We start from the raw sequence: 9,086 nt of genomic DNA, 5'->3' as shown, positions 1-9,086 counted from the left end.
AAAATAAATTAAATCTATAGGCATTAAAATTGAAAAAGGAATACAAGCCTAAATTTTATTACTTTGCCTAAAAATATAATGCAATTCTGTTGACTTTTCCTTATTAATTCAGCTGAATGCTGTGTATGTTTCAACGGTTTATTTATATATGGAAAATCAATGCAAGATTTTATTTTTACTTTTGAATTTGAGTTTGAGCCTAACTCAACAAAAAAAGCTACCTCAGAGTGATATGATAATTGTCTATGCCATATCGCATCTACTGCAGGAAATCTCAAACAATTACTTATTTGCTAGTTGTGATCATAGTCACATAATTCGTGTAATCAAGGGAGAATTGCGAATTGGTACGTGAGTACCGAATTCGGGTACTTCGGCGTATTGGTACACACAAACCAGCGAACCAAGCATACCAAAGCATGGTTACCGCTGATTGGTTGAAAAAAAGGTTTAGACTACAAAGTAAATATAAAATGAATCACCATGAGTTGAGGACTGAGTGAGAAGAACATGAACAAAGAGTGGAGAGTGAGAAACTTGGTAGAAAAAATTAGGTAAAAAAAATACTTTTTTTTTATAGCTCACTATATTTATTTAGGTATTATTACTACTACGAACCGGAGCGTACCGAAGCTGTATACCCCTATACGTACCGAATTCTTCTCCTGTCGCGTACCGCGAACCCGTACCCGTACCGCGTACCGGAACGAACCGCGAATTATGTGACTATGGTCGTACCCGTACCGCGTACCGGAACGAACCGCGAATTATGTGACTATGGTTGTGATTTCTTGTTGCTAAAGCTAATCTCAATAGGGAAAAAAACAAGTAGAATCAAGTCTTAGCTTAGGAATTTGTTGGGAAGAGGATGGATTGATCACATATGATACATAGCGAACAAATCCTTCTTTAGAATTAAATGGAATCTGATAAGTTCAATGCCACAAATAAATAATCCAGTGAAGAACATGACCACTATGCCTACTTTTAATCATGTGGGCGAACTCTATGATACGATGAACAGTAGCGTCATTAGTTTTTTTTTTTTTTTTGACACAAAACAAACGACATTCATTCATCTAAATTGATAGAGTACATCGATGCAATACAAATTCGCTAAAAACAAAAAGGATGAATCCGTGAACAAACTCACGACATCCATGTTAATAGCATAAAACGGCAAAGTACATAAGCCTACAAATATGACTATATTAAAATCTCCGGAATAATCATGTCTCCGGATCTGCAACGTTGATGACGCCAAAGTCATTGGTTGGATCTGCACTGGATCAAAGTTGATCTGACAATCTGAATCGAACAAATACCTGAACAAGGGAAGAGACAAACAACGTCGCACAAAGACGACAAACAAAACAGTGTCGCACTAAGACGACAAAATCACAAAAGGAAAACCTAATTCGATGTGAAAATCACTTATTTAAATAGAAGGGAAGGAGAAAAACGATTTAGAGGGGTGATTTGGGGTCAAAATTTGACCCTAAACCACCCCTCTTTGGTTGATGAAGGAGAAGAAATTAGGGTTTCAGCCGACGGCTCACAAAAGATGGGAGAGAGGGAAGTGTGATAAGAAGATTCTATACATATAAATTTGACAGCCAGTAGCGTCATTAGTGTTCAATTAAAAAACACATCACTTTTACTTAACATGCGTGAATTTCCCATGCTATTAGACCAAGATGTCATCAAAGTCCATGCACCTCGTAAAACCAATATGGATTTCACGAAATGGCAAGGGATTAAGAAGATTTGTTCTGCAACTAACAAGATTTTGATATATCGTGAAATTAAAATTTTTCGATCATGTTAGATATCAATGACTAGATTGACAGATCCAAAATGCCTTACGGCATCGATGATTTTCAATTACCAGGACTAGATTTTCAATTACCTTAAGGCTAATCTCACTTTTGAATTTCGGTAATTTAAGAGACTAGATTTGTCTGAAACCTACAATTTTAGTACTAAATCATTCCTTTTACCTGCTTCTCATTCACTTATCTGGTCATTTTTCATGTATATTTTGCAATTCATGTTTTTCTTTTCTCACAATTTAGGGATTTAATACAATGTTTGTCATTGTACTTAAGGAGCGTGGAGAAATTACAATTCATTGCAACTGCTTCGAAATATGGTAGTTTTTTTTTTTTTGACGAAGAAATATGGTAGTTAATACTTGTATTATTTGCAGAATTTGGCAAACCTGAAGCCGCATTATGCAACCTGTTTTTGTCATATCGCTGGGATGATTCTTTTTAGAGGTCTCCTTGCACTTGCAGTAATTGTAAGATTTTTATGCACTTAGCTGTCTTTTCAACTTGTACAAGCTCTCATATCTGAAATTAGCAAGAATTTTTCTTGTTGTTTGTTCCATTTATGATTAGTTTCCAGGTTTTCCTTCTGCATATCTTAATGTTGTTTTTCATGTTTCCACTTGCTTTAGTATTTATTTCTGGAAAGATCAAGAGTTTTTTTTTTATGATTATTAACACATTTTGGAAACACTTGCCGTGGAATGGTAATTAAGTGTGCAAGCAACAGATACATATTGGGTGGTTAGGCTGACAACCATGCTGCTAAGTTTTTTCTCTAAGGCATTTCTTCTCACTTAATATAAATGTTATAAGTGATCGCATTCAGTTTCATTCACTTTTTTAAGAAAAAACATCATCTTGTTCATTTTTGCTGAACTTTACGGTGAACCTGTGTGACTTGCCAATCAGTTATTCTTCTGTAGATTTTAAGCTCATGGCTTTTAGGATGAAGCTAAATAATCGTCTCATGTTCATAGATCTTTCCATCTATCAAGATAAACACATCTCTTTCTGCTTCTGTTAACTTTAGACTCATGCTTATACATATTTCCTTCTATAAAGATAAAGCTAAATATTGGAGCTGGGCAGCCTCGTTATGAATGACTGTAGTGACATCAAACAAGGTTTCCTAAAGCTTTCTCCAGAACATGCTCCAATTATGTTTGTAAAAAATAATTATTCGGGGTGTGATATTTCTCCATGACATTTATGCATGAGTTGAAGTTTTTAATTATGCATTTCCTTTCCTTGCACAGTTTATGTTTTGTGTTTGAGTGATTCTCCTGGTTATTTAATTTTATAGGTTCCAAGTAACATGAGGAATGTTAAATGTAGGACGAATATGGGATGTGATTCTATAAGCAGTTGTTGTTCAAAGGATGAATCATATTCTTCCCATGAGCTATGCAGAGGGGCATCTTCAAGTTTGAGTTAGAACAATTCTACAGTTTTGAAGTTAAGCGGAAAATCAATATCTAGTAGAGGTTCTGCTACTGATCCACAGAGCCTCTATGCAAGAGTAAGTCCTTTTTGGAAGAAAAGAACTTAATCAAGTTATAGTTTCTAGTAATTTATTATGATATTCTATGATTGTGAAGGATTAGCTCTAACCATGTTTTCATTTTGCATTGTATAGAAAACAAGAGAAAGATTAAATGAAAGGTCGAGATTTCTACTAAAACATGTCCCCAATGGAACTAACATAGCTTTCTTTTTCGATGGCATTTACACTGTTTAATATGCTAAAAATTCACTAGTTTTTTACTTCCTTGGTGAACTGCAGAGGATATCACCACCATGGTTGAGGAAGGTGTCCAATATGTAAATTTTTTACAACTTCAATTTAAGGTAGAAACTTGAGGATTCTCCTTTCTCTTCATTTAAATTTTAGCTCAATGCAAGAAAAAAGGTCAATACTACATTTTTGAAAAAAGAACTACTAATTATTTTCCTTGATGAATTTGTAGCAGTAGCTCCTATCCAAGTTGTTATTCTAAGCCTTTGAACGTTTGTTTGGGTCCTTCTTGGCTATTTCTCATTCTTAAGCTTCACAATTTGGATACTTTTTTCTGCCATGATAAGTCACTCTTTTTAGAGATTTACTTTTCCCACCCTGTGCCCTTCTCACGCGCCCTGGAAAAATGACTAAATTACCCTCCGGAATACATATTCCGGAATATTAACTTCCGGTCCGGATTACATATTCCGGACTCAGTCGAAGTATAAAAGGGCGTTCACCCCCCATTTTTACAGTTTCACTTTTCATATATATTTAGAAAAAAATAACATTGTTAGTATATTAGTAAACATTTTTATCTGAATAAATATGAGAAATGATATATGTACGACCAATTTTTGACAACTTTTGTGACAACCCTCTCTCTCTCATACTCACATGTGTTTTTATTCTCTCTTCTTCATTCTCTCTCTATTCTTTATCCAATAAGAAGAGAGAAAAAGTGGTTGTCGCAAAAGTTGTACAACAATTGGTTGTACAAATATCACTCCTCTAAATATATTGACAAACTTGAGTGAGAAGAGTGAGTGGTTGCAGTATAGTGTACACTAAATTACACTAGGATATTTAATACTCCGTGTGTGGCCAACCGAACCCGAATGTGTTACCTATTTATTTCTTTGTTTCTTTATAACTCTGAAATTGAAGCCCCTTCCTCACTCGATCTCTTTATCAAACCCGTGCAACACTGGGGTTATATAACTAGTTTCTATCTATTGGATAATAGATAACTGTGCCGCTTGAGTCCTTGCAAAGAACCACGTTTAACATATATATTTTTATGTGTTTATTCTCAATCCAATGCATGATGATGACATTAATATCCTCGGCTCATGTCAACCAACCAACCATGACCATGATGATTATTCAAATAATTAACTGACTTCATCTTTCTTTGTGCTTTTATCAAACCTTCCCACACTAAACGTGTCATCGTTAGTGGTGAATGCAAAAAAAAAAAAAAAAAAATGTATATTAGATTTAGCAGAGCAGAGAAAGTTCTCTTAACTGCCGGGACCAATGGAAAGCGGTGCATCGGATCTCCTACATATAGATACTATTTTCATATCTTTTTGTTAATCATTCTTTGCTCTTTTTGTTATTTGTTCAATCAAAACAGAATGATTACGCATAATTACAAAGCTTATTTTATTCTGATGGGTTTGTTGGTGACTTTAGCTTCAACTAAGTATGAAGCTTTAAACACTAACCCATTTCAACCACTATCCCCAACTATGTTGCTGTTTTTGACATCTCTATGTTGTCACGCAGTTTCATCCACAGCTGATATGAGCTTCCCAACTACTATATATATATTTCACATTTCTGGTGTTGTTGGGGTCGAGACACTTTTGTGGATTATCCTCTCTCAGTTCTCGAATTGGTGTATCATCAACTCATTCATTTTAGTGGTTACTTTTGTCTGTCACACCAACGGCATCAAGTTGGTTCGTAAACTTTCATGCCGTACACTAGACCTCTTCTTTAAATTATATAATATATTAATTCAGAAAGACCTCTCCTTCCTTTCTAAACATTCAAACTCTGCTATTGTTCCCCCGCCTCCAAATTCGGAACCACAGGAAGCATCTCAGGTCTAACATTCATGTGGTTTGGGTTAGTTGAGTTTGTACATTTCCGTTTCTTCTTAATTACTTCTGTCCATCCAAATAGAGTAAGTTCGAGGACACAACATTGAAAAAGGGACATAGGGGGTGTATATGTGTAATAATTGACAAAATTTTGGGCTTTGTGATTTTGCTATCATCTTTCGATTCAAAGAAGCAAAATCTTACAATGCAAGCTACCTGAGGGTGACATGATAATTGTCTATGCCATATCACATCTACTGCAGGAAATCTCAAACAATTACTTACTTACTTACTTACTTACTTACTATCTTGTTGCTAAAGTTGATCTCAATAGGGGAAAAAAAAAAAACACAATTAGAATCAAATCTTAGCTTAGGAATTTGTTGTAAAGAGGATGGAGTTGATCACAGATGATACACAGCGAACGAATCCTTCTTTAGAATTAAATGGAATCTAATTAATTTCAATGCAACAACTAAAAGATCCAGTGAAGACCATAACCACTATGCCTACTTTTAATTTTGTGGGCGAACTCTATGATATGATGAACAGTAGCGTCATTAGTGTTCAATTAAAAAACACATCACTTTTACTTAACATGTGTGGATTTCCCGTTGCTATTAGACTAATATGTCATCAAAGTCCATACACCTCGTAAAACCAATATGGATTTCACGAAATGGCAAGGGATTAGGAAGATTTGTCCTGCAATTAACAAAATTTCGATATATCCCTGAAATTAAAAATTCTCAACCATATTAGATATCGATTACTAGATTGACCGATCCAAAAGGCCTTACGGTGTCAATGATTGTCAATTACCAGGACTAGATTTTCAATTATCTTAAGGCTAATCTCATTTTTGAATTTCGGTAATTTAAGAGACTAGATTTGTCTGAAACCTACAATTTTAGGACTAAATCATTCCTTTTACCTGCTTCTCATTCACTTATCTGGTCATTTTTCATGTATTTTTGGCAACTCATGTTTTTCTTTTCTCACTATTTAGGGATTTAATAACTTGTTTATGATTGTACTTAAGGAGCGTGGAGAATTTACAATTCATTGCAACTGTTTCAAAAAATGGTAGTTAATACATGTATTATTTGCAGAGTTCAGCAAACCTGAAGCCACATTATGCAACCTGTTTTTCTCATATCGCCGAGATGATTCTTTTTGGAGGTCTCCTTGCACTTATTGTTAGATTTTTCTGCACATAGGCACTGTTAGATTTTTCTGCACATAGCTTTGTCTTTTCAACTTGTACAAGCTCCCATATCTGAAATTAGCAAGGATTTTTCTTTTGTTTGTTCCATTGATGATTAGTTTTCAGATTTTCCTTCTGCATGTGTTAATGTTGTTTTTCACATTTCCACTTGCTTTAGTATTTCTTTCTGGAAAGATTAAGAGTTTTTTAATCTTTAGGCTGACAGCCATGCTCCAATTATGTTTGTAAAAAATAATTATTCGAGGTGTGATATTTCTCCATGACATTTGTGCATGAGTTGAAGTTTTTAATTATGCATTTCCTTTCCCTGCACAGTTTATGTTTTGTGAAGGATATTCTGTTCTTGTCCATGCAATGTGATTGTGAAGGATTAGCTCTTACCATGTTTTCATTTTGCATTGTATAGAAAACAAGAGAAAGAATAAATGAAAGGTTGAGATTTCTACTAAAACTTGTTCCCAATGGAACTAACACAGCTTTCTTTTTCGATGGCATTTACACTTTTTAATATGCTGAAGTAAAAACTCACAAGTTTTTTGCTTCCTTGGTGAACTGCAGGTGGATATCAGCATCATGGTTGAGGAAGGTGTCCAATATGTAAAGTTTTTACAACTTCAAATTAAGGTAGAAACTTGAGGATTCTCCTTTCTCTTCATTTAAATTTTAGCTCAATGCAAGAAAAAGGGTCAATACTACACCTTTGCAAAAACAACTACTGATTATTTTCCTTGATGAATTTTAGCAGTAGCTCCTATCCAAGTTGTTATTCTAAGCCTTTGAACTGTTTGTTTGGGTCCTTCTTGGCTATTTCTCATTCTTAAGCTTCACAAATTGGATACTTTTTTCTCACATGATCAGTCACTCTTTTTATTATACAAGCTTTGGAAGAAAAAGAAACATGATTGATGAATTTCTGAAGTGAATCAGTTTTTATTGTCAAGTTTAAAATTATATTGATTCTATGAAAAAAATGATCTGGAGTTCCTTTTATGCAGGTATTGTACCGTGTCTCTCAACAGGTGCTATCCCCCCACTCACCCCCAAAGCTTCATGACCTTACATTGTCTCAGGGAGTGACCTCACTTGGGTTCAGTGTGATTCACCATGCAAAGATTGCACCAAAGTATAGTCAAACTTAAAATAAGCCTTATTCTTATGAGGTGTGAATACTATACTGACCAGTTGTGTGCAGGAGTGCATTTACATTAAGACCATCACTCTGCTACACCAGACGACCAGTGTGACTATTATGAGGTTGAGTATGCAGATCATGGATCTTCAATTCACTAATAAAGTTTCATATAAACATTCAGCTATTTAATTGTTTTGATGACGCTGGAAGTCCACATAATGATATTGTTGTTTCATTTTAGCTTTTAAGTCTTAGTAAAATACAATGGGGAGTGGGTTTGTTGTGCTGTCAATCAAATGTAGCATCTGCATCATTTTGTTAAACCTACCATTTAGTTTACAATTTCCATAGGGTTTGAATTTTAACGGTATAACCAATTGCTTCATAGTTTGATCATCTAAATTCTTTGAATAATTAATGTGATTATGGTATCTAAATTCTTCATAATGTTATACTTGTTTAGAGACTGGTTTATTAGGCAATTTTATAGAACTAAAACTAGTTTTTCTAGACAAAATGTTGGTTTTAAGCCAATTTCAGCACTAAAATCATTTTCTATAAACCAGAATCCAAAAAACCAATTGGTACAATTCTCTCAAGTTAAATTTAATCCATTAAGTTGTGTTGGTTACTTGGATTGATAGGATTTGGGTGATTTGTTAGGAGAATGAAATCATGTAAGTTTACTTGCTTATCCAGAAAATCAGGGGGTAGCGGACCGGATTCTACTGTCTGCCCGCTGATTAGAGCCTTTGCAAGCTTCTTAAACTCTTCAATGTATGCGCTTAGCATGTGCGGGCCGCATAGTGTGGAAGCTCCCTGAAAACAAGAAAATTAAGAAAGTTACATGACAGAGAAAAGATATAGTAGAAATGACCTCATATCACCTGGTATTCTTCATATGTAGACGTGCGCTGAGAATAAGCATTGCTCAACACTGCTATAACAACATGAATGTTTTCAAAATCTTTGTGACTACTTCGTAGCGTCTTCACTGCATCACGTAGTAGTCGCCTCCCAGCCATTGTTGAGATTTCTGTCTTGTATTATTTGCAGAGTTCAGCAAACATCAAGCAATATTGTGCAACCTGTTTTTCTCATTTAGCTAAGATGATTATTTTTGGCGGTTTCCTAGAACCTGATCTAAGATTTTTCTGCATTTAACTCTGTTCTTGTTCGTCTCCGTAACAGATGGCATAATTGTCTTCATTCTGGTGTTCAAGTCATTTCATCGCATATTTTTCGTGAAGGCAATGGGTGCACAAACAAGCTTGCCAACCGTGGT

The sequence above is a fragment of the Medicago sativa genome, chromosome 3 (assembly GCF_051527215.1).
Source record: "Medicago sativa cultivar Bolivia chromosome 3, Bolivia_mono, whole genome shotgun sequence".
Taxonomy (NCBI): domain Eukaryota; kingdom Viridiplantae; phylum Streptophyta; class Magnoliopsida; order Fabales; family Fabaceae; genus Medicago; species Medicago sativa.
This window is presented reverse-complemented; position numbering follows the sequence as displayed.